The following is a 26,588-nucleotide window of genomic DNA, read 5'->3' as shown; positions in this document are numbered from 1 at the left end:
TATGACCTTGGCTATGTGCCCAAATTACTGCTCTATGTACTCCTCTGTAAAATAGGTATAAATAATGACTCATAGGACTGTGGCAAGGTTTAAATAAAACAGACCACTTAGCATAGTGACTAATACAAAGGCTTTGTGGTTGTTTAGTTGCTAAATCATGTTGGTCTCCTTTGCAATCCCATGGACTGTAGCTCACCAGGCTCCTGTGTCCATTGGATTTTCCAGGCAAGAATACTGGAGTGGGTTGCCATTTCCTTCTCCAGGGGATCTTACTGACCCAGGGATTGAACCCAGGTCTCCTGCATTGCAGGCAGATTCTTTGCCATCTAAGCCACCATGGAAGCCCAATACAAAGGGTAGTCTCAATTAAATAAGAGCCACAGGTACTGCCTGGGGAAGATTTTTTTAAAACCCAAACTAAGCTCTTATTCACCTATAGACTCCAAAAGCATAGGACTGTGGTAAGGATTAAAGAAGATAAAAGAGACCACTCAGCACAGTGACTAATACAAAGGCTTTGTTGCTGTTCAGCTGCTAAATCATGTCCGAGTGTTTTTTGATCCCATGGACTGTAGCCCATTAGGCTCCTCTGTCCACAGGATTTCCCAAGGCAAGAATACTGGAGTGGGTTGCCATTTCCTTCTCCAGGGGATCTTTCCAACCCAGGTATTGAACCCTAGTCTTCTGCATTGGCAGGTGGATTGTTTATCACTGAGCCATCAAGGAAGCCCAATGCAAAGGCTAGTCTCAATTAAATAAGAGCTATTGTTATTACCTCGGGCAGATATTTAAAAAACTCAAAATAAGTTCCTATTCTCTTGTAGGCACCAAAGCCACCACTCATAAGCTGACCAAAAATAAATGATGGCAGTGACAGCTAACAAAGCTGGCAGCACACCACTGCTTGGTGCCCACCAGGCCCCAGGCATCACCCCTCCTCCTTATAACCTCCCAGAAATAGTAAGTAAGAGGCTAATAAGGAAGAATCCAGATTTATACATCATTTCCTCTGGCTCCCAAGCCCATGCATTTTCTAATATCACTGTTGATAAGATAAAATGAAAATGAAAGTGTTAGTCGCTCAATCGTGCCCAACTCTTTGCAACCCTGTGGACTGTGGCCCACCAGGCAAGAATACCAGAGTGGGTAACTATTCCCTTTTCCAGGGGTTCTTCCTGACCCAGGGATTGAACCTGGGTCTCCCACATTGTAGGCAGATTCTTTGTCATGTGAGCCACCAGGGAAGCCCATAAGATGAAGTAGGATGTGACTAGTATAGGAAACTAGAGGCAGAAAAGCACTAAGTGACCAGTCTACGTGTGACATTAAAATGCACAGTGAGTGTAGATACATACAGGCAGTCATGCATCTCACTCACTTTGTATCCACAGCTTCCGACACTATCTACAGCACACAGTCAGTCTGCTCATTCAAGCATAATGACCTGCACTGATGTTGAATGGAACTGAATACTCTCCAGGGAGTTGGATCTCAATAAGCAAGTGCCCAGAGCAGAGGAGGGGTTGAGATGGTTCTTCTATTAAGGTAAATCCCTATTGTACCAAAGCTGACTTCAATGGGACATTTCAATCGGTGAACAGGTAGTTCTGTCCCCTTGTTTCCCAGCAAAACCACAGTTCAAGAGAAGGCTTTGGATTTGGCTGAGTGCTGGCTCTGTAATGTCAAAAAGACTTAGAAGCCAGAGATGCAGGTTAATTCTGGATCCATTACTTGTTCTCCATAGAACCTGGGGCCTGTGGGTGAATGTCTGTAAACTTCTCTTTGGTGTTGCTGATCAGTTGCTCAGTCGTGTCTGACTCTTGCGACTTCATGGACTGCAGCAGGCCAGGCTTCCCTGTCCATCACCATCTCCTGGAGCTTGCTCAAACTCTTGTCTATTGAGTCGGTGATGCCATCCAACCATCTCATCCTCTGTCGTCCCCTTCTCCTCCTGCTTTCAATCTTTCCCAGCATCAGGGTCTTTTTTAATAAGTCAGCTCTTTTCATTAGGTGGCCAAAATACTGGAGTTTCAGCTTCAGCATCAGTCCTTCCAATGAATATTCAGGACTGATTTCCTTTCAGATGGACTGGTTGGATCTCCTTGCAGTCCAAGGGACTCTTGAGAGTCTTCTCCAACACCACAGTTCAAAAGCATCAATTCTTCAGTGCTCAGCTTTCCTTATAGTCTAGCTGTCACATCCACACATGACTACTGGGAAAACCATAGCTTTCACTATGCTGACCTGCGTTGGTAAAGCGATATCTCTGTTTTTCAATATGCTGTGTAGGTTTGTCATAGTTTTTCTTTCAAGGAGCAAGTCTCTTTTAATTTCATGACTGTAGTCACCATCTGTAGTGATTTTGGAGCCCAAGAAAATAAAGTCTGTTACTGTTTCCATTGTTTCTCCATCTATTTGCCATGAACTAATGGGACCAGATGCCATGATTTTAGTTTTTTGAATGTTAGGTAAACTTCTCCTACCTAACCTGTAAAATGGTTATGGTGATACTGCATTTATTTTTTTCACTCAATGGATACCTGCTGAGAGACTCAGATATATCAGAACCCATTCTTCAGATAGAAATACTTATCCTCATGGAGGCTTCAGGCAAACAGAGAACAGACATTAAACAGGTAAGTAGGTTAAACATACAGGATGACATATGATAATGACAGAGTAGGGAAAGCCAAGGGGACTCAGGTGGGGGAACTACTGAGATTTTCAATGGGTGGTTGGCAAAGGCTTCTATGAGAAGGGATATGATTCAAGCAAAGAACTGCAGGAGGCGAGGGAGCATGCCATGCTGATACAAGGCAAGAACTCAGGCAGAATCAGCGACAAGTGCAAAGGCCCTGAGCGAACTGACTGACTGTAGCAACAACGAGGGGTGCCTGCCTCCCGGGTTGCTGTGAAAGTTAAACAAGATAATAATCCATTTTAAATATCACGTTCATAACAAGTGCTCAATAAATGTTAGCTAGGACTATTAATGTTATTCCTGTGGGCACATAAAGGCCCCAATTTACTGGAAAGTGACTCTGGTAGGTGAGGAGGCCATGGTCACTCTTTGGGGTCTGGACCTTCACTAATGAATGGACTATGTGCGCTCTGCCAGCCTGATGTGGCAAACCCATGGGCTGTCCAGTTCCTGGGAGAGGATTTCCTGTAAACTGGATTAGCAGGGCATGCATTGAGTGCTAGGGAAAAAGAAGGAAGAACTAATAATAAACCCATCTTTGTTGTGCTGTCATGTGGTGTCAATGATTTTAAAGAATGTGCAAAATGATCCCTAGTTCAAGCTTTTGGGTAAGAGTGATCAATGTCCTTCCCTTGGTAATTTTTCTAGCATTCAATAACACAGAAAGGAGGAAGGCGAGGTGGGAGATGGTGGAGCCAAGTCCTTCATCCTTTTAAGGAGCTCTTTAATGCAGGGTGAGATTTTTACCCTGGAAACTAATTTCTGCTTCTCTTAAATGGGGGAGGGGAAGCATGTGGTGAGAGCTGAACCAGTCAGCAACTGTTCAGGGAGATTCTCAGGAATGATGTAACCAAAGGGGATACCAGATGGATGGACTCTGTATTGGGAGGCTGGGGATCAGAAGATAAAGGAATTTGCTGGCCTCCTGATGTTTGCTTTTAAGGGCATGCAGTTATCCTAAGCTATGCTTACTTTCTACCCTCAACCCTCCCAGGTCTCTTATAATTGGTCTCTTCAAGACAATGATGAATCTCTTTAAAATCATGGAACTATACTTTAAAAACCAACCAACTAACCTCATGGAAAACGAGATCATATTTGTGGTTAACAGAGGTGGCAGGTGTGGGGGGGTGAATTGGATGAAGGTGATCAGAAGGTACAAACTTCCTGTTATAAGAAGAGTAAGTACTAGTGATATAGTACACAAGTACTACTAACACTGCTATATGTTACATGTGAACAAAATAAATAAAATTAAACTAAATGTTAACAAAACAAATTCTAGGAATTCTCATCACAAGGAAAATGTTGTTTTTTCCTTCCTATTTTGTATCCATATGAGACAATGGATGTTCACTGAACTTACTGTGGTGATCATTTCATGACATATGTAAGTCAAATAATTATGCTGTACGCCTTAAACTTATACAGGGCTGTATGTTAATTATATGTCAATAATACTGGAAGAAAAAAAAATCATGAAATTCTGAGCTCTTCTCCCTCTTGTCTTCCTTTACCCGCTTCTCTCTCTGCTTCTTGCCCTTCCCAGCCTTCTCTTTGAATGCCTTCCTGGACCCTGCAGCACAGCTGGCTACACACCTCTCTGCCCATAAGCTAGTCCCTTACACTACTCACCTTACTTCTTGGGGTCCCCTATAGACGATGAGTTCTCTGAGGCAGGGAGAACCCATCCCTATGGCAGACCCGGCAGACAGACACAGAGAACACTTACGACTGAGCTGATAAACAAATGAATGAGCTCAGAAATAAGATAGAGAACCTGCCCAGAGTTACCCAACAGAAGTTCAGTTAATATCTACTGAATGGCTAATGGTAAAGAGGGTTTCGATACACGCAAATAAACTGGTTAAAGACAGAGATCTGAGAAGCCCTGTGGAGCATAGTAAGCGTGTCCTGGAAGGGTGGCCAGGACAAATCAGACCAAGAAGTCAGTATCTCCCAATCATAGTGAAAGGTGTCACAACTTTGCATCATAAAGTTCCTCAGGCCCTCTCCTTAGCCCACTTGCTAACTCTGGGCCAAAGCAGAGGGTTTTGGAAAGAGCTAGGGTTGGAAGTCAGACAGACCTGGGTCTGAACCTGGTCTCTGATGCTCCCTGGTTGTGTGATGCTGGGACAGTCACTTAACGTCCCTGTTCTCACCTGTGAAATGGGGACAGCAAATACAGCTCTTTTCTCCAGAGGCAAGATTCTCTCTGGGGATATTCTACTCTGTGAGCGGTTACTTCTGTGGCTCTGTCCTTCAAATACAATACTTATACTTCAGTTATACAAAGATTTTAACATACCTTTTGGTGATAATTCCAAAGAAGGGAGGCAACGGGGGAAGAGGATGGTAAGATAAAGCAGTAGAAGGTGCTGGAATGGCCATGCTCCACAGTCCAGAGCCATCTGGAGTATCTCACCTGAGTGCTGGAAGGAGCCACAGGAGGCCAGAGGTGGGGAGATGATGCAAATATCTGGCTAAGAAACACTGAAGGGCAAGTGAAGGCTACTGGGAGTGCTTTTCACCCCAGTCATTTAAGTCACAGCTGGGACCCAGAATTGGGAATGTCTCCCTCAATGTCCTACAATCGTATGAACACTTGGAGAGAGTACCACATATGGCGGGCAAAGCAAAGCACACTGATAAACATCTTACTGAGATGCAAGTGGGGGCATGTCCTGTAAAATCAGCATTGAATGAGTAATGATAAATGGGAATTGATTTTATAATAGTCATTATTACTAATTACTAATGGACAAAAGATCACTGATGTTCTCAGCTAGAGGCTTCTTTGTCACCGTGTTAGAGAATAAAATCCACACTCCAAAGCATCTCATCACAGCCTAGGAGGCTCTTGTGTGACTCCCAGCCTCACCTCCAGCTTCTCCTGCCCCTCACCCTGCAGTCAGTTCCAGAACGAGGCAAGGGCATACTTTCCATCAGGGCTGTCATGCTCTTGTTTCCAGATCGGCCCATGGTCGGCTCCAGTGCACCCTTCAGGTCTCAGCTCAAACACCATCCCCTCAAGAGAAGTCTGTCCTGATATCCTCACCCTCAGAGTCCTGGTTCATTACTTCAGGGAGTAATCACAACCTATAACTCCTGTCTTTCTTCCCTCCCTCTGTCTCTTCCTTATAGGTGGGGAGTGAAGATTTCAACAGATCACATACATACATGAGTCCCATTCCTTTCCTCTTTACCTTTGGGGACATCTCTCTCCAGTCCTGAATATTCACTGGCAGGACTGATGCTGAAGCTGAAACTCCAATACTTTGGCCACCTGATGCAAAGAACTGACTCACTGGAAAAACCCTGATGCTGGGAAAGACTGAAGGCAGGAGAAGAAGGAGACAACAGAGGACAAGATGGTTGGATGGCATCACTGACTCAACAGACAAGAGTTTGAGCAAGCTCCAGGAGATGGTGATGGACAGGGAAGCCTGTGGTGTGCTGCAGTCCATGGGGTTGCAAAGAATTGGAAATGACTGAGTGACTGAACTGAACTGAACTCTCCAGTTAAGTGTAGGACTAAATCTCAAGCAATTCTGTCCTCCTTTCGGTGCCTAGAAATGAAATCATACCTGAACAACAATTAAGGTAGGAGAAGATAACCAATATTGATGGAGCATCTACACTAGTTATCACCTGCCTGCTAATGCAAGAGACTTGGTTCGATCCCTGGGTCAGGAAGATCTCCTGGAGAAGGGCATGGCAATCCACTTCACTATTCATGCCTGGAGAATCCCATGGACATGCCTGGTAGGCTACAACTCTTTGTTGGACATGACTGAAGCTACAAAGCAGGCGCGAGTGCATACGCGTGCGCACGTGCGCGCACACACACACACACACACACACTAGTTCTAGATCATTGATTCTGTGCTATGTTTACAATGGCTTATTTAATCATCACAATAGCCTACTAAGGACATCTTCCTATTCCCATTTTCCTGATGTGGAAAACTGAGTGGCAGAGGTAACATCTTGATCCAAGCCTGAATTCCCCAAATTATGCTCTTTCTGCTAAGCTACAAGCTTTCCCTGGTCATCTTTTTCTTAAAGGGCCAGACTCTCTCTCTCTCTCTCTCTCTCTCTCTATATATATATATATATATATTTGGCATTGTGAGCCAAAAAGTCTCTGCAGCAACAGCCCAACTTCTGCCATTTCAACCCCAAAGCAGCCACAGACAACACAAAAATGAATGGTGTGACTGTGTTATCACTCAATCTTAATTACTGGACACAGAAATTTGAATTTTATGTATTTTTTTATGTGCCACAAAACATAACATGTCTTTTGATTTTTCCCTCAATTATTAAAAATGTGAAAACCATTCCTCTCTTGAGACAGACAAAAGCAGGTAAATCTGGCACGAACCAACCCCTGCTGTAAACAGTTAAGCATTCTTCAGGACGATATTAAATCGACTCTGAATACGATTAGGAGTTACATGTTTCCTCAGTATATTTGCCTGCTACTCCAACTTGATGTTAGGGTTTTTAAAACTTTTTGAACCAAGAGCCATGTTTTCTACTTTTTTTCTTGCCTCCCTTGAACAAGCTTCCCTGATGGCTCACACAGTAAAGAATCTGCCTGCAACACAGGAGACCCAGGCTTGATCTCTCAGTCAGGAAGATTGCCTGGAGAAGGAAATGGCAACCCATTCCAGTATTTTTTCCTGGAGAAATCCAGAGGACAGAGGAGCCTGGCAGGCTATAGTCCATGGGGTCGAAAAGAGGCGGACATGACTGAGAGACTAACATTTTCACTTTGAACAGAGATGATAAGGAGCCTCCGCACCACGCTGGGCACACAGTCTAGCCTGAATGAACACATGTGGGTCTAGTCAGCAAAGCTTGCCTGGAAAGAGCAGTGTCAGGGGCCCAGAGATGGGCCATTTCTCTTGGATAATTGTTTGAGCTGTGATTCCCTTACTTGTGGCAGGTTCCACAAGGCTCCAGTAACCAATTCAGGATCAACCATGTCATTCTGATTCAAATACATCTGACCTGCTGGGGCAAAAAGTCACCTATGATCTAAGCGGAGATTCAGTAGCTGAGGGCTTGGGGGACAGGGCAGGGGTGGGGCAATGGGGATGCTCAAGTGTAAAGGTTGCTGAAAATGACCAGCAGGCTGCTCTCTCCCTTTCTACTGTCACTCATATTTTTTGCCAGGTTCCATCAGTCCCAGAGAAAGCACAGGATCGTAATCCAGACAAGAACCAGGTGCAGATCAACCCCTGGAAGGGGCATTCCTGCACCCCCTTTTCCCTACAAGTAGCCCAAGGGCTTTCTCCATCTGGGCATTTATGCATGATGATCTCTTGTAATTTCTCCTAAGTCTTCCTTTGGTTTTCAATATTATTGAGGAATAACTGACCCATAGCTGTGTATGTTTCAAGTGTCCATCATGATGATATGGTATATACTGCAGAATGATCATCAAGACAATTAGCACATCCAACACCTCACACAGGTAACTCTCCAAAGGAACCGAAATCAGTATCTTGAAAAGACATCCACACACCATTTCACTGCAACATTATAGCCAAGATATGGAAAAACCTACATGTCCCTCGAGGATGAATGGATAAAGGAAAAAAAAATATATATATATGTGTGTGTGTGTGTGTGTATATATGAAGATTAAAAATGAAATGTTTCCTCAGTGTGGGTATAAACAATGTGTACACATGCACACACACACACACACACACACACACACACACACAAACACCGGAAAATTACTTAGCCTTAAAAAAAAAAAAGCAATCCTGCCATTTGTAATACCAGGGATGAATCTGAAGGGCATTTCATTGTCCTACATCCTTCCTGACAGTAGCCTTTCAAGGTCAGGATTCTGGTGTCACTTAAGCATCCCCATAGCCTAGTTGGGGGAATGGTATTATTCATAGCTAATACTCAAAATATCTCTCCTGAATGAATATACAGAAATTCAAACAGCTATGGAGTCCCAGAGTCTGGTGATGGTTAGGAAAACAGGACAAACAGAATAAAGAAGAGGGAAAGAAGGTTACAAAAAAATGGTACTAATGTGTTTTTCTAATGCAATATTTGCAAAGATAAGCAAGCATTTCTATCTAGTAGATAGGAATCACCTGCATGGTTTTACTTTTTTTGTTGAAGTATAGTTGACTTAGAGTATTATATTAGTTATAGATGTATACCTGCATGGTTTTGGGTTTCCCACAGGCTCAGGGGTAAAGAATTCGCCTGCAATGCAGGAGATGTGGGTTTCATCCCTGGGTTGGGAAGATCCTCTAGAGAAGGAAATGGCAACCCACTCCAGTATTCTTGCCTGGAGAATCCCATGGACAGAGGAGCCTGGTGGGCTCAGCCCATGGACTCATGAAGAGTCAGATATGACTTAGAGATTAAACAACAACAACAAAAAATTGCATGGTTTTAGAAACTACTAATGGAGGGGTCCCATATCAGAGGTCCTGATGATTTAAGGAGAGCCTTGGATTCAGAGCTTTTTAAAATTTCCTCAGGTGATTTCCATGTATAGCCATGATTCTGAAGGATGTTCTAAAGAATGACTTTTGAATAAGCATGTAAACCTTGCAAAGAATATACTGAGAACTGAATGAAATAAAGCATGAAAAGCACTTAGCATAGACTTGGCACAAAGTCAATGCTCAGTGAATGTTAGTTGGTGATATGAATATGAATATGTGTGTGTGTGTGTGTATATATGGGTTCTCAATTAAAAGATGGCACCAGGTCTACAAGATGGTTCTCAGCTGTCTAGTCCTGTGTATTGAGGAAGGGTCTCTTCTGAGCAAATGCTCCACCAACCTGAAGTACTGAAGCACCAAGAAGAGACTGGAAGGTAGGCTGAGGCACTGGGCTCTGTGGTCTACTAGCTGCCAACTTGTGGAGTTGATTAGTCTCTCTGCAGCTCCACTGGCTCCTCTGTAATGGGGATTACGTGAGCTAATGCACATGAATGCATGAGTCAAATCGAAGGGCTGGGGACTGTGAACTCGAGAGACCTCCAGGAAATCAGATGCCTTTTCTCATCATAAATATGCCTTCATGGAAACTGTGCACTGAATAAACACACAATTACTTTTTTTATGGCAGGAGGATTCAGGATCACATCTTCCCTTCTCTCCCTTGCACTGCAAACTGAACAACACAGCGTCAGGGTGGCTAGGGCACAGCTCCTGTTAGTGCTTACTATGCTAAGACCTGAGTGAGTGACACAGAACCACTGACCTTGCATGGGTCAGCAGAGCAGGGCAGAAACACTTTCAGGAAATGGCCACCCTCTGTGTCCACTCACAGGCCAGAACAATTTACTGAAATATCAGAGCCAGGTAAAGTTATCCACAGCAAGGAAACATCCATCATTTATGGCTTCAAAAGCCTGGCTGACCCTTTTAGTTAAGAGACCATTGCCCACGTTGACAAAAGCTGAAATTAGGTTCTCTGTTGGGTGACTTGAGATGCTGCAGCAAAATACCATGGAGTCTGTAGCTTATGCAACAGAATTTTCTCAGAGTTCTGGAGGCTGGAAGTCTCAGACCCAGGTGCTGGTACAATGAGGGTTCTCCTCGTGGCTTGCAGAAGAGAACTGTTTCACTGTGTGATCAGACGACAGAGAAAGCAAGCTCTCTGGTCTCCTCTTAAAAGGGCACTAATTCCACCCTGACGGTCCCACCCTCTTGACTTTATCTGAACCTAATTACCTCCCAAAGACTCTATTTTCAAATAACTCACATTGGGGTTTAAGGCTTCAACACATAAATTTTGGGTGGGGGACACAATTCAGTCCAAAGCAGGTTCTTCTAAAGCAGCTACTCTGCAAAATACCAATTCTTCTACAACACACACACTGTATTCCCAGCACAGAAACCAAACAAGCAAAAGACAAACACACACACACACACACACACACACACAATGTTTAATTTTAAAATGGTTTACTTACAAATATTACTTCTATTTTTACCTATCTGACCTCTGACACATTTGACATTTTACAAAGCATAAAAATTTAAAATATCTATACTACAGCAGTACCATTTCAGAGAATCCACTGTATCAGCAAACAAAGATGAATATAAAGGATGTTTGTGCGTGCTGCTGCTTATAACTGGGGGCATGGAGAATCTAGGAACTAAAATTCCAATTAAGAGGAAATGAGATAAATTATGGTACCTTCATCAAATGGAAAAACTATGCTGTTCTCAAAAAAATACTTTAAGTATCAACATAGAAAGATAACCAGCATTTTAAGTAAATTGAGCATTTAATAATTAAAAAGGAAATGCATATACAGAGAGAAATAGATAATTACACAAGTGGAAAGAGAATATACTACAAACTTCTAACAGGGTTTAATTCTAGAGAACATGATGAGGAGAGGGGATTTTGTATATTCATCTATTTCATTGGCAGTTGGTAAAGGTGTGACAAGAAGGGAGGAAGTGAGGAAGGAAGGGAGGGAGGAGGGGAGGGAGGAAGAGAGGAGGGGAGGGAGGAAGAGAGGAGGGGAAGAGGACAGGGAGGGAGGGGGGTGGAGAGAGAGAGAGACTGACAGACAGACAGAAAGAAAAGCCCTGATTTGTACTGCTTGCTCATTCCCATGGTGTAAATACTCCTGCCATGGCAGATTTCAGGCTACTAACCAGAACTGGGAAGCTATGTGCAGTAGGACATGCAGTGTTTCTATTAATACCATATAGACAGAGCAGATGTAAATAACTTTAAGAGCCTGCTGCTAAGTCACTTCAGTCATGTCTGACTCTGTGTGACCCCATAGACAGCAGTCCACCAGGCTCCCCCGTCCCTAGGATTCTCCAGGCAAGAACACTGGAGTGGGTTGCCATTTCCTTCTCCAATGCATGAAAGTGAAAAGTGAAAGCAAAGTAGCTCAGTCGTGTCCGATGGTGGTGTCCGACTCTTTTCGACCCCATGGACTGCAGCCTACCAGGCTCCTCCATCCATGGGATTTGCCAGGCAAGAGTACTGGAGTGGGGTGCCAGAGCCTAGGTAACAGTAAAATGATTAGAAAGTAAAGAGTTTTGAGCATTTGGACCATAAAGAAGGCTGAGTACTGAATAATTGATGCTTTTGAATTACGGTGCTGGAGAAGACTCTTGAGTGTCCCTTGGACAGCAAGGACATCAAACCAGTTAATCCTAAGGGAAATTAACCCTGAATATTCATTGGGAGGACTGATGCTGAAGTTCCAATACTTTGGCCACCTGATGCAAACAGCCGACTCATTGGAAAAGACCCTGATGGTGGGAAAGATTGAAGGCAGGAGGAGAAGGGGGCAACAGAGGATGAGGCATCATTTACTCAATGGACATGAGTTTGAGTGAACTCCAGGAGATGGTGAAGGACAGGGAAGCCTGGTGTGCTGCTGTCCACGGGGTTGCAAAGAATCGAAAAAACTTAGCGAGTAAACAACAACAAAAGGTCATTGGGTTGGAGCCCTCGGGGATGGAATTAGTGCCCTTATGGAAGAGACCCCACAAAACTCCCTCACCCCTTCCACTAGGAAGGCAGCCGACTATGAACCAGGAAGTGAGCTCTCGCCAGTCACAGAATCTACCAGCTGCCTTGATTTTGGACCTCCAGGTCCCCAGAACCAGGAGGAATAAACATCTGTCATTTATAAGCCCCCAGCTTACGGTATTCTGCTACAGAAGCCTGAAAAGACTAAGAGAGCATCATTAGTCTCAATTCACAGAAGAGGACACTGGGGCTTGGAGATGCCTTAAGTTCAGAAGCATAAGCAGTAAGTTACAACCCCAGGAGGGAGCGCCCTGTGTCCAGTTCTACAGCCTGACAGATGCAGCCCTTCTAGCTCATGTGGACAATGGCAGGTGAGGCCCAGTTTAGTGGAAAAGTTTTGGTTTCTTTTTGTTTTGTTCTCATTATCCAGCATGCAGAAGCCTTGCGATTTACTTAGCAAAGAGGGAGGAAAACCATACCGTCAGAACCACTCAGGAAATAGAACCATTTATAAGGAAAATAGTTCAGGCGAAAAGGTTTGATAGAGGGAGAGGAGAAGTTGGGGCAGTCTTCTTGCACTTAAGGTCAGATTCTGGAAGCCTCAAATTAAATACACATTCTATCCCCACCAAGAGGCTGTGCAACCGGAAGGGGGAAGCAATGGCAGAGTAACTCTTCTATAACAGTGGCTTTGGCTCAGGAGGGCGGGTGATGGGAAATCTTCCCATCTTTCCAGGATGCAGCTGGGAGAACTCTTCAGCAGTTCAGCTTAATAAGAGGCCCCACCAAGCCCAATAAGGCGGGGAGCAGCGCTCCCACTTGGCTGCCTCCAGAGGGTACTTCAGAGGACCCAGCGCCACTGAAGGCGATGCGGTGGGTTAAGTGCCCGGGGCTTGCTGATGGGAACTTTTGCATAGTGTTTGAACAGGCTGAGCCCCTGGGTTAGGAGATGAAAACTCGGCTCAGGGACAAGACATAAATGGAGACCATATAAAGAGAAGAAGATGGTGGGTGAGGGTGGTTTCTCCCTGGGGCCTGGAGTGAAACTGCGTTGTTAACTGACACCCTTCCTGAAGCCAGTGGATAAAGCTGAACTGCCTCTTTAGCATTCAGACCTTTGACCCACTCAGCTCCCAGCCTCCCTGCCTACCCTGCCTGTACTTCCCATCTAGCTCCATGGTGGGACTAGGAGTTCCAGTAATCCTGTTCAGAGTGCTTCCTGTTTGCTAAGTATTTCCATTCACTTCATCTTTCCCGTGGCACTTCCCTGGTGGTCCAGTGGTTAAGACTCTGTGTTTCTACTACAGGGGGCACAGGTTCAATCCCTGGTTGGGGAACTAAGATCCCAAATGCAGAGCGGTGCATTTAAATAAATAAAATAAAACAAATAAAATTTTAAAAACACCTTTCCAGCAATCCTGTGAGTCTGTACCGATACCCTTACTATACAGATGAGAAAAGTCTGACCAACAAACAAAACCCAAGACAAAAAAAGATGAAGGAATGTACCCAAGGTTGTTCTACTAATAAGGATGGAGACAGAGTTTGGGCACTTCAGCATACCCTGTGTACTGGGCAGATTACACAAGTGATTAAATAGACAAACTATGTGTTGTTCCCTAACCCTGCCAAGTATTTCCACACTTGCTCTTCTGTTGGCCTGGAACATCTACTCCATCTTCCCCACCTACAGCCCTTCTGGCTCTGACACCCTTCTCAATGTAGCCAAGCCCACCTCCAACCTAGCTCTTTATACCATGGATGTGCTCCTCCATCACAGCACCCAACCACGTGGCATTTAGCTGTCCTTAACCTGCTGACCTTTAATTATATGGTGGACCAACTGTAGGGGGCAGGGGGTCATGACGGTGTAAGCAGAGACTCTGTTATTGTTCAGTTGCTAAGTCGTGTCTGACTTTGTGACTCTGCAGACTGCAGCGTGCCAGCCTTCCCTGTCCTCCACTATCTCCCAGAGTTTGCTCAATGTCATGTCCATTGAGTAGGTGATGTTATTTAACCATCTCATCCTCTGCTGCCCACTTATCTTTTTGCCTTCAATCTCTCCCAGCATCAGGGTCTTTCTCAATGAATAGGCTCTTTGCATTAGGTGACCAAAGTATTAGAGCTTCAACTTCAATGTCAGTCCTTCTGATGAACATTCAGGGTTGATTTTCTTTAGGATTGACTGGTTTGATCTCCTTGCAGTCCAAAGGACTCTCAAGAATCTTCTCTAGCACTACAATTCAAAAGTGTCAATTCTTTGGTGCTCAGTCCTCTTTGTGGAGACTACTATCTTATTTCTAATTTCAACTCCTGGTGCAAGATCCAATGCCAGCTAGCCAGTACCTGCTGAGGGCTCTGCCTATTGAATGGGAAACATGGTAAGACCTGGGAATACAGAATGTTTCCCATCAACAGTTTTCCATGCTCTCTCCCATGACCAGAAAGGCGTGAGTACAGAAAGCTAGAATTCGCTTCTTCATTCAACAAATATTTATTGAGAGCTTTTCATGTTCCAGATAAGGACACAGGAGTAAACAAAACAAGATCCTTTCTCTCAAGGAACTTTCATTTTTACAGGCAAAGTCAGGGACATGAGTTTCCTCTTGCTGCCATAACAAAGAATCTTAGTGACTTCAAACATATCAGTTTGTTATTTCACAGTTGTATAGGTCAGAAATCTAGGGCCTGGGCTGGGTTCTTCCCTTGAACTCCCACAAAGTCACAATCAACGTGTTAGCCCGCTGAATCTTACCTGGAGGTTCTGGGAGAAAGTCTATTCCAAGCTAATCAGGTTGTTGGCAGAATTCAGTTTCTTATGGTTGTAGGACTGAGCTTCCCTATTACTTGCTGACTGTGAGCTGGGACACTTTATTGGCTCCTAAAGGTTACTTACATTCCTTGTCACTTTGTCCCCTCTATCTTCAAACTAGTTAAGGCACAATGAGTCTTCCTTGTGGTTCAAATCTGAATTCCCTTCTGCAACATCTGTTCTGCTCCCCAGTGGAGGAAGTTTTCTGCTTTTAAGGACTCCCATGATTAGACTGGGCCTCTCAGATAATCCAGGATAATCTCCCTATTTTAAGCTCCATAATTACAGCTGCAAAATCTCTTTTGCCATGTAACATAACAACCACAGGTCCAGGGATTAGGGCATGGACATCTTTGGGTGGGTAGGCATTCTGCCTACCAAAGCGGCAGCAGGGGAATAATCAAAATGTTATTTGATTTTTGTAGTTGATATTTGTATTTGATTTATATATTTTATAATGTTGCTAGAAAGTACAATGTAGAATGAATCTGAGTGAGGGCACTAGAGGTGCTATTGATACTTTGGATAAGACAGGGAGGCCCACCATGAGGAGATGACACCCAAGAGGCCTGAAGGAAGTAATGGGGTGAGTGGGAGTGTGGGGGGCTGGTGGAACAACAGTCCAGGCAGAGGGCTGAGGCAGGGATGGGAATGCATTTGGGCAACAATCAGAGGCCAGCAGGGCTCAACAGGAGTGCCCAGGGAAGAGAAGAGGCCATGTGTCTGGAGAGCTAGCCAAGACCAGCCCAGGAAGACCCTTGCCCAGATGCTGGGCTTTGACACAATTCACTCTGGGCTGCTGGTGTTCTTTACAAACTCTAAAGCTAAGGCAGGAAAACAGGATCAAATGCACAGCTCTAAAGCATGTTAATTAATTCAGGGAGCTCAAAGAGCATGGAAGGAAGAATTGACAGCATTCTCAGTCTGAGAACTTGCAGAATCTGATTCACTAGAGTATCACTAGAGTGTAGGCGAGGGGGACAGGAATGGCCTGGACATGGGCTACTCATCTGGAGCCTGGTGAACTCCTGCCTGCTTGATGTCTCTGACCAGGGGGTGTGAGGCATGATGATGTGAAAGAAACAGATACATCCAGGTCCACTTCCACTCAGAAGTCTCTGCCGTCAAGAGAGGCCTCTGCCTAGAATATTATTATTCTAGATCTCTGCCAACTTCCCTTCCTCAGATCTTTAGCTCAAATATTACTTTCTCAGAGAACCCTTCTGTAAAAGAAGGTTCTTTCTAGAAGAATCCAATTCCCTCCCGTGCTTCTCAGCCATCACACTATGTCAGGGTTTTCCAGACTCAGAACTATGACTTTTTAAGTTGGATAACTCTTTGTTGTAGGAGACCCTCCTGTTTAGTGCAAGATGTGTAGCAGCCTCCTTGGCCTTTATCCACTAAATGCCATCAGTATCTCCCCAGCTGTGATAACTAGAAATGTCTCTGGACACTTTCAGTTGTCCCCTAGGACATCAAATGTGCCACTAACATCCTTTGATGACCACTGTTCTATGTTAGTCTTCAAAACACCATCTTCCAAAATTATTTCATTCAACAACAAAAACTTACTTACTCAATATGTAAGTAGTATACTATATGCCAGGTATAATTCTAGGGACAGGAGATAAAGTAGTGAAGTTAACAGATATAATTACAACCCTTGAGGAGCTTACATCCTCATAGAGAGACAGACAGTTCAGTTCAGTTCTGTTCAGTCGCTCAGTCGTGTCCGACTCTCCGCGACTCCATGAATCGCAGCACGCCAGGCCTCCCTGTCCATCACCAACTCCCGGAGTTCACTCAGACTCACATCCATCGAGTCAGTGATGCCATCCAGCCATCTCATCCTCTGTCGTCCCCTTCTCCTCCTGCCCCCAATCCGTCCCAGCATCAGAGTCTTTTCCAATGAGTCAACTCTTCGCATGAGGTGGCCAAAGTACTGGAGTTTCAGCTTTAGCATCATTCCTTCCAAAGAAATCCCAGGGCTGATCTCCTTCAGACTGGACTGGTTGGATCTCCTTGCAGTCCAAGGGACTCTCAAGAGTCTCTTCTCCAACACCACAGTTCAAAAGCATCAATTCTTTGGCACTCAGCCTTCTTCACAGTCCAACTCTCACATCCATACATGACCACAGGAAAAACCATAGCCTTGACTAGATGGACATTTGTTGGCAAAGTAGTCTCTGCTTTTGATTATACTATTTAGGTTGGTCATAACTTTTCTTCCAAGGAGTAAGCATCTTTTAATTTCATGGCTGGAGTCACCATCTGCAGTGATTTTGGAGCCCAGAAAAATAAAGTCTGACACTGTTTCCACTGTTTCCCCATCTATTTCCCATGAAGTGATGGGACTGGATGCCATGATCTTAGTTTTCTGAATGTTGAGCTTTAAGCCAACTTTTTCCCTCTCTTCTATCACTTTCATCAAGAGGCTTTTCTGCCATAAGGGTGGTGTCATCTGCATATCTGAGGTTATTGATATTTCTCCCGGCAATCTTGATTCCAGCTTGTGTTTCTTCCAGCCCAGCGTTTCTCATGATGTACTCTGCATATAAGTTAAATGAGCAGGGTGACAATATACAGCCTTGACGTACTCCTTTTCCTATTTGGAACCAGTCTGTTGTTCCATGTCCAGTTCTAACTGTTGCTTCCTGACCTGCATACAAATTTCTCAAGAGGCAGATCAGGTGATCTGGTATTCCCATCTCTTGAAGAATTTTCCACAGTTTATTGTGATCCACACAGTCAAAGGCTTTGGCATAGTCAATAAAGCAGAAATAGATGTTTTGCTGGAACTCTCTTGCTTTTTCCATGATCCAGTGGATGTTGGCAATTTGATCTCTGGTTCCTCTGCCTTTTCTAAAACCAGCTTGAACATCAGGAAGTTCACGGTTCACGTATTGCTGAAGCCTGGCTTGGAGAATTTTGAGCATTACTTTACTAGCGTGTGAGATGAGTGCAATTGTGCGGTAGTTTGAGCATTCTTTGGCATTGCCTTTCTTTGGGATTGGAATGAAAACTGACCTTTTCCAGTTCTGTGGCCACTGCTGAGTTTTCCAAATTTGCTGGCATATTGAGTGCAGCACTTTCACAGCATCATCTTTCAGGATTTGAAACAGCTCAACTGGAATTCCATCACCTCCACTAGCTTTGTTCATAGTGATGCTTTCTAAGGCCCACTTGACTTCACATTCCAGGATGTCTGGCTCTAGGTCAGTGATCACACCATCGTGATTATCTGGGTTGTGAAGATCTTTTTTGTACAGTTCTTCTGTGTATTCTTGCCACCTCTTCTTAATATCTTCTGCTTCTGTTAGGTCCATACCATTTCTGTCCTTTATCGAGCCCATCTTTGCATGAAATGTTCCCTTGGTATCTCTAATTTTCTTGAAGAGATCTCTAGTCTTTCCCATTCTGTTGTTTTCCTCTATTTCTTTGCATTGATTGCTGAAGAAGGCTTTCTTATTTCTTCTTGCTATTCTTTGGAACTCTGCATTCAGATGCTTATATCTTTCCTTTTCTCCTTTGCTTTTCACTTCTCTTCTTTTCACAGCTATTTGTAAGGCCTATTTGTAGCCAAAGATGGAGAAGTTTTATACAGTCAGCAAAAACAAGACCAGGAGCTGACTGTGGCTCAGATCATGAACTCCTTATTGCCAAATTCAGACTTAAATTGAAGAAAGTGGGGAAAACCACTAGACCATTCAGGTATGACCTACATAAAATCCCTTATGATTATATAGTGGGAGTGAGAAATAGATTTAAGGGCCTAGATCTGATAGACAGAGTGCCTGATGAACTATGGAATGAGGTTTGTGACATTGTACAGGAGACAGGGATCAAGACCATCCCCATGGAAAAGAAAAGAGACAGATAATTATGAATAAAATAGACAAAATGATCACAGACCAGATGGCAATGAACACTATGGAGAAGAATGAGGCAGGCAAGGGTTAGAGTGAGGCTGCAGTCTGGAGGTGGATGGAGAGGCTCACAGGGTTAAATAGGGATGTTCAAGGGACAGCAGGAAAGGCAGAAGGGCTGGAGTTGGGTGGGTGTGGGAGCCCAGGAGATGACAACATCAAAGGACACCAGGGGAAGACTGCATCTCTCCCATGATGAAAAGAGATCTCCTATGAATAGGGCTCCTGTTTGTCTCAGTCAGTGGCATCTCCAGGGCCTTGAAAGGTGCCTGATGAATGTTCCTAATGAATGGACACATGGATGGTCAGCTCTGGGGAGGGAGAGCTCAGCCCCAATTGTCTTCACTGGACAAAAGACAGCTAATATCAAAAGATGCTGAAGAGTCACACTTGTCTGTCCTGCCTGTGGATCTCAAATAGAAAAGGAAGGGGCAAGTAATACTAATATCTGACAATTTATTGATCCAAACATCGTCCTAAGCACTTTTCAAATATGATCTCATTTCTTCCTCAAAGCAGCCTTGTTAGGTGGGAACTCTTCTTGTCCTGATATGATAACTAAAGAAAGAAACTGGCCATTGCCCCAAATCATGGAGGCAAGACTACCTCAGGATAGTTCTTCTCCAGGACATAAGCAATACTATCTTTTAATAGGAAAAATGAAATAGGAGCTCAAAAAGCATAGGGTGATCAACACGGTTAGAGGTCAGACATCCTGCAGTCTCTTTTTCTACCTTGTAACTGATGACAACATGCAACATACATTTACTGAGCCTTGACTTAATTAGCCCTGATAAGCCCATCTTGCCTTATCATCTTAAATGTACTCTGTGACCTCACTGGCCTACAACAATCCTCTGTGAGGTAGAAGGACCAGCCATGTGCATCTTACTCCGAATAAACTGGGGCTCAGAGAATCAGTACCTACAGGGAACCAGGGGTGATGAGTCCCCAGAAGAGGAGACTACAATGTATTATTCATCTTCTCTCCCTCAGATACCCCACTCAAACCCCACTCAAGGAACCTGGATCACCAGTCTCCCATCAGAATCATCTTGCTGTGCAGTCATGCTGAAGACAACTCTACTCCAAATGAAGAAGCATTTAGTACTTCATTATGTACTTTGTAGCCAAGCCTCAACAATTACATGTTGCAGTCAATATTATTTTATAGTTAATTAATTTCCTTTTTGTCTTTATATCACAGCTAAGGCATTGTATTGATTTTATTGAAATTACACTTGTAGACAGTGTAATATAGGCAATCTTTGAATTTTACTCCAGGATTGTAAAAGAGGTGCTCAAAATATGTGTCACAAAAAACAGGGCAAGACCATGGGCTGAATGAAAAGAAGCCATTTTCATTATTTTTTTGATGGACCCTAAGTTAAGAACTAAAATGCAGCCAAATAAAAAACACAAGGATTTAAGTTCTTATCAGTTTCTCCAGGTTAGGGCCTAAAAAGTGACACCTTAAACAGGCATGTTAAATGATTCAGAAAAGTGTGTGAAAGTGTACAGGCAGAGGTGTGAGCCTCCGATAGTCTGATAAGAGCCAGAGGATGCCATCAGAATTAGAATGTCACCCTCAAGCAGAGAAACCAGGCTATGGAGAGGTGACCTACCAATCAAGATTAAAGCCATCTCACACCCCATTCTTTCATATGGAAAGTTCTAGAGGGCTGTTGTCTGATGACTATTTCAGATATGCAACTGCACACATGTTGTTAAGAAGGTCCAATGTATACACTATTGATACTACATATAAAATAGATAACCAATGAGAACCTACTGTATAGCTCAGGGAACTCTACTCAGTGTTCTGTGGTGATCTAAAAGGGGAAGGAAATTAAAAAAAGAGGGGATATATGTATATGATTCACTTTGCTATGTAGTAGAAAACAACACAACATTGCAAATCAACTATTCTTCAATAAAAATTCATAAGAAAAGGTGTAATAATATGGTGTCTATGTCCTTACAGTAGGAAAATGAATGAGATCCTATAGTATGAAAGATAATAAACATTTCTACTAAGTGTGGTATCAGATGAATGGTTCCTAGAACAGCAAGCATCTTTCATAAGGACTATTCTACACACTCCATTTAAATACTTGTATGCCAAGGACTCAAGCAGAGAAATCGGGCTATGGAGAGGTGACCAAGGACTACAGAGCTCAAAAAGTGATAATCTCTGTCCTGAGTTCATGTAAAGGTGGTTTTTCCCAAACTTGTTTCCATGTTTTTAGGATCAAGTAGGAGTGGGGAATGCTAGTGGGTTTAACAGCTTTACTTCCGGACTTCCCAGCATTTCTAATATGCCAGCATGTAATCTGAACGTCCAAGGGAGGGGTAGAATATGCGGATTTCTCAACCTCTCCGTCCACAGTTTCTGAGCACATATTACCGTCTCCTGCAATATCTCCCAGAATTAGTCTAGAAAATGCCAGTCCAGGGTTACTGCAGGGCTGATGTTCAAATGTGAATCTCAACCAGGCTACAGGCTCAAGTCACACTGAATTTATTTGTAGATATGCAAACTCTCCTCTACTAGACAATCATCTTCTTGAAGGAAGGCTCTTGGTATCACATTTAAAAAATAATTTTCTGTCTCAAATAACAGGTATTCAGCATGTGCTGAATGAACAAGCTACATTTAAATCTGGTTTCTTTGGATGGAATTATTATAGACAGAAATCATCCAAACACAATATTGCTTTCCAGCATGAAGAGATCTTGGTTCCTGACCCAAGGAAGGCTCAGGGAAATGAAGACTTGCCTAGGGTTGTAGAACGCCCTGTATCAGAGGCCAGAGCAGAGGGTTGACCTACATCTCATACTGCCAGTCATCCCACTCAAAGTATCTCTTTCACGGTTATTTAGCAAGTTGTCAAATGTTGGTTTCCTTAATCACCACCATGAAATTTACCACGGTGTCCAACTTTGCCATCAATTACCTTTCCCTTACTTGTTCATGACCCAGTTTGATCCAAACTCAGAGGTGAGTCAGTCCTTGAATATCCCAATTTTGTTGTTCTGCAGATAAGGATTCCTAGAGAAATTCTTCCTCCCTCCCTAGAGAGCCAGGTCTCCATCTGCCTGTCTCTGCCCTAATTTGGAGACTGAAAGGAACAGGATGCAGTTTACTTTTAAATTGTTCCTTAAAGCACATCTTCTGGTTAATGTTATGTCCTTAATACAGAAGAACACGTCCTCTCTGTAAGCAATGTCTGGGATCCTGTGCAAATAAGCCTCCTATAAACTTGCCATCTTCTCTCAGCTGGCCTGCCTTCCCCCACTCCTTCTCCAATCACCTGCTACTTTGAGTTGTCTTCCCCTTCTCTTTTTTGCTGGTGTTTGTTTTTAAGATACTCACTAACAGCATATGAACTGAAGTGGGTTGAATCTTTATGAGACTATCATCATCTTAGTTTTATTTGTTTTTAAAGTTCTACAGACAGCTGAGTGCTGGGTGAATGACAGCTGCTTGCACAGAAGAGATGATGAATAGATAGAACAGTTGGGAGTGAAAACATCTCTGTGCAAGGATGTGGGAGTTCCCCTTTATTCCACCTGGGCAGCTGCAGCAAGGACCCTGTGCTGGTGTCTATATAGTCATCCACAGCTGCTATGCTTTAGGGGCTCCCTTAATACAGAATTAACACATTATTGACTACAGACATTTGGTCATGGCATATTGTCATCACCAGAGACATATTAATACATCTTTGTTACCTGAACGTTATTGACTGGAGACATATCAATACATTTTTAGAGAGTGATGCAACAAACATCACCATGGGAAGTTGTTAGAACTTAAAGTTGATCAAGAGTTCATTATACAGCTTAGGATTGTTATCATTCACATTTTGCTCCATTATGTTTTTGTTCCAATCTTGCATATATTATAAATGCAAAATTTTAAAAAATGGCCCATCGTGAAATTTTGAGTGAAGAGGAAGTTTTAGGTGAATTTTATGTAGACATTTTCTCTTATTATCCGAGCAACACATATACTAGTGTCTCAGAAGATGATAGCTCTTCAGAATATAGTTCTGATTCAGAAGACGTGAATATTGGATCAACAGTAAGACCAACAACTTTAGTGATTGATTCTGATACATTCAGTGAACATGAAACTCAGGGTGCTGGAAAACACTCCTTAGCTTCTATAAAAGAGTGGGTTGAAGACATTTCACGAAAGTTAGAAGACTTTATAGGTATGTCAAGTGTAACTATTGACTATTATAACCATTGCTAGTGAAATACCAGAATTAATTAGTTTTGGGGCAGCCAAAAGAAAAACCGCCAAGCCATAGTCATTAGTGTCTACAAAAATCCCCTGGTCAGTAGTGAGTTAAATCATAAATTGCTTTAATAAGGAGGGAGGGGGCTAAATGGGAGAGGTAGGCAGATCTTCCCTCCTATTTTAGGGGCCTGTGGGTTCTGTACAGCTGACTGGAAAGGGAAACAAAGAGGAAGGGGATCTGGCTGGCTCTTCAAAGGTGAATGTCTATCACAAAAGATAATTCTGCCGCTGCTGCTGCTGCTAAGTTGCTTCAGTCGTGTCTGACTCTGTGCCACCCTATAGACGGCAGCCCACCAGGCTCCCCCGTCCCTGGGATTCTTCAGGCAAGAACACTGGAGTAGGTTGCCATTTCCTTCTCCAATGCATGAAAGTGAAAAGTGAAAATGAAGTTGCTCAGTCATGTCCGACTCTTTGCGACCCCATGGACTGCAGCCTACCAGGCTCCTCCGTCCATGGGATTTTCCAGGCAAGAGTACTGGAGTGGGGTGCCATTGCCTTCTCCGAAGATAATTCTGCTGCTGCTGCTGCTGCTAAGTCGCTTCAGTCGTGTCTGACTCTGTGCGACCCCATAGACGGCAGCCCACCAGGCTCCCCTGTCCCTGGGATTCTCCAGGCAAGAACACTGGAGTGGGTTGCCATTTCCTTCTCCAGTGCATGAAAGTGAAAAGTGAAAGTGAAGTCGCTCAGTCGTGTCCGACTCTTAGCGACCCCATGGACTGCAGCCCACCAGGCTCCTCCATCCATGGAATTTTCCAGGCAAGAGTACTGGAGTGGGGTGCCATTGCCTTCTCCGAGAAGATAATTCTAAGATCTAACAAAGACAACATGTGGTTACGGTGCTCTGTAGGATGCCTGGTGAACACAGCTGAATTTGATCAACATGGCTGAAACCTGAATTCCTTGAAAACAGGTACTCGGCTAGGCTACGGTCAAGAAGAGAAAGAAAAACAACCAAATTCCAAAATCACTTGGATTTACCAGCCCTGCCTGAAGCTATACCACGACCTCAGAGCCTCTCTGACGGCTCTGGGTAGGACTATCATTCTCAGATCACCGACAAGGAACTCAAGGCTTGGAGAGCCTGAAAGTGAAAGTGGAAGTCACTTAGTCCTGTCTGACTCTTTGCGACCCCATGGAATACTCTAGGCCAGAATACTGGAGTGGGTAGCCATTCCCTTCTCCAGGGGATCTTCCCAAACCAGGGATCGAACCTGAGCAGCTTTCCAAAGGCACAAAGCAACAAGGTCAAGTCTTGAAGGCCCATCTTCCAACTCTAACATTTCATGCATTTTCTGGGGATCTTCCAAGCAGAACACAGCTGATACATATAAGTTGTCATTGTTTTCTAAAATAATATGAAAAAGTTAACCTTTTCTAGGCAGTGGAGAGATTAAAATCTGCAAGGTGATTATGTCATACTTGGCGAAAGGCAAAAAAAGGACTTTTTCTGACCCAAGGGCTTAGGAAACCTTAGCAAACCCTAGGCAATCAGTTAATCCCCATTTTTAAAGCAAGTGGTGGCTTCCCTGGTGGTAAAGTGGTTAAGAATTCACCTGTTAATGCAGGGGACATGGGTTTGATCATGGCATCCGGTCCCATCACTTCATGGGAAACAGATGGAGAAACAGTGGAAACAGTGTCAGACTTTATTTTTCTGGGCTCCAAAATCACTGCAGATGGTGACGGCAGCCATGAAATTAAAAGACGCTTACTCCTTGGAAAGAAAGTTATGACCAACCTAGATAGCATATTCAAAAGCAGAGACTTTACTCTGCCAACGAAGGTCCATCTAGTCAAGGCTATGGTTTTTCCTGTGGTCATGTATGGATGTGAGAGTTGGACTGTGAAGAAGGCTGAGCGCCAAAGAATTGATGCTTTTGAACTGTGGTATCGGAGAAGAGACTCTTGAGAGTCCCTTGGACTGCAAGGAGATCCAACCAGTCCATTCTGAAGGAGATCAGCCCTGGGATTTCTTTGGAAGGAATGATGCTAAAGCTGAAACTCCAGTACTTTGGCCACCTCATGCAAAGAGTTGACTCATTGGAAAAGACTCTGATGCTGGGACGGATTGGGGGCAGGAGGAAAAGGGGACGACAGAGGATGAGATGGCTGGATGGCATCACTGGCTTGATGGACATGAGTCTGAGTGAACTCCGGGAGTTGGTGATGGACAGGGAGGCCTGCGTGCTGCGGTTCATGGGGCCGCAGAGAGTCGGACACGACTGAGCGACTGAACTGAACTGAACTGGGAGGTTCCCATGTGCCTCGAGGCAACTAAGCCCTCGTGCCACAACGACTGAACCTGCACACCTACAGCCTGTGCTTTGCAACAAGAGAAGCCACCACAGTGAGAAGCCTGCACACGGCAACTAGAAAGCAGCTCCTGTTTACCAAAACTAGAGAAAGCTCACGTGCAGCAACAAAGACCCAGTGCAGCCAAAAATAAGTGAATAAAATCTTTTAAAAAAAGATGTTAAAAAAACAACAAAGCAGGTGGATCTCATTCATCTAATGGAATAAGTGGTAGAAAAATACAACAGGCCATAGACTAAAAGATGATTAAACAACTAACCTCATTAATATTCACACACTAGGTACTGTTGTTATTTATCGTATTTTACCAGGGAGAGAACTAAGGTTTAAGAAGGCAACTTGGCTAAGCTCCCAGAGACTAAGCAGCTGAATTCCAGCCTAACCCGAAACTGCCTTAGTTTCCCAGCACCAAGCTGAAGGCTCAGCACAGGGCTTGGCTGAAGACACCCTGTCTGGATGCCTGAGATGCACTTGGATTCAGGGAGACAGGTTCCCTCAAGTGGAGTCCTCACAATTTCCAAGAGAATCTAAATGACTGGCCTGGATGACTCATCCACTGATGTGTGGCACAATCCTCAGTCTTAAAATAACAAATCCCGTCATGAAAGTCAATGCATTTTGATGTCCCATAAATCCTTTTCTAATGATCACTTGATGTCACTGGCTGATTTAAATGGACACATCACTTCTACCAGGGTTTTCCCCCATCTGCTCTGCCCTTTCAAAAGCAGCAAGAAGGGAAGGAACTCACTGTCTTGGCATACCAAGTAGGAGCTGAGAGGGTTTAGGTACCTGTCTGTCTCCTAACCTCACAGGCAGAGATAGACCAGGAGGAGCAGGAGGGGACATGCCATTTTGGTCATAATAAATTCCCCAGTGTGCTACATTTTTCTTTCCCCTTGCAAACCCAGATTGATAACCGGTGGTTTTTGTTTGATGTGGATAATCACGGCCCTGATCCTGTGCCCTGGAGGCACTATAGTTTATCTCCATGTGACATTTTCTGTTATTCCATGCTGTGGA

At 43.8% G+C, this 26,588-nt stretch overlaps 1 protein-coding gene across 4 annotated transcripts in view; it reads right to left on the bottom strand.

The window, feature by feature from the left end:
- The window catches only part of LARGE1 (LARGE xylosyl- and glucuronyltransferase 1), a 609,925-nt gene that overhangs the window by 105,887 nt on the left and 477,450 nt on the right, over positions 1-26,588 (bottom strand). The gene's annotated exons all lie outside the window — the stretch shown is intronic.

This window comes from Bos mutus, chromosome 5 (genome assembly GCF_027580195.1).
Source record: "Bos mutus isolate GX-2022 chromosome 5, NWIPB_WYAK_1.1, whole genome shotgun sequence".
NCBI classification, from domain to species: domain Eukaryota; kingdom Metazoa; phylum Chordata; class Mammalia; order Artiodactyla; family Bovidae; genus Bos; species Bos mutus.
Note: the sequence above shows the minus strand (reverse complement) of the source record. Positions and strands in the feature narration are given on the sequence as shown.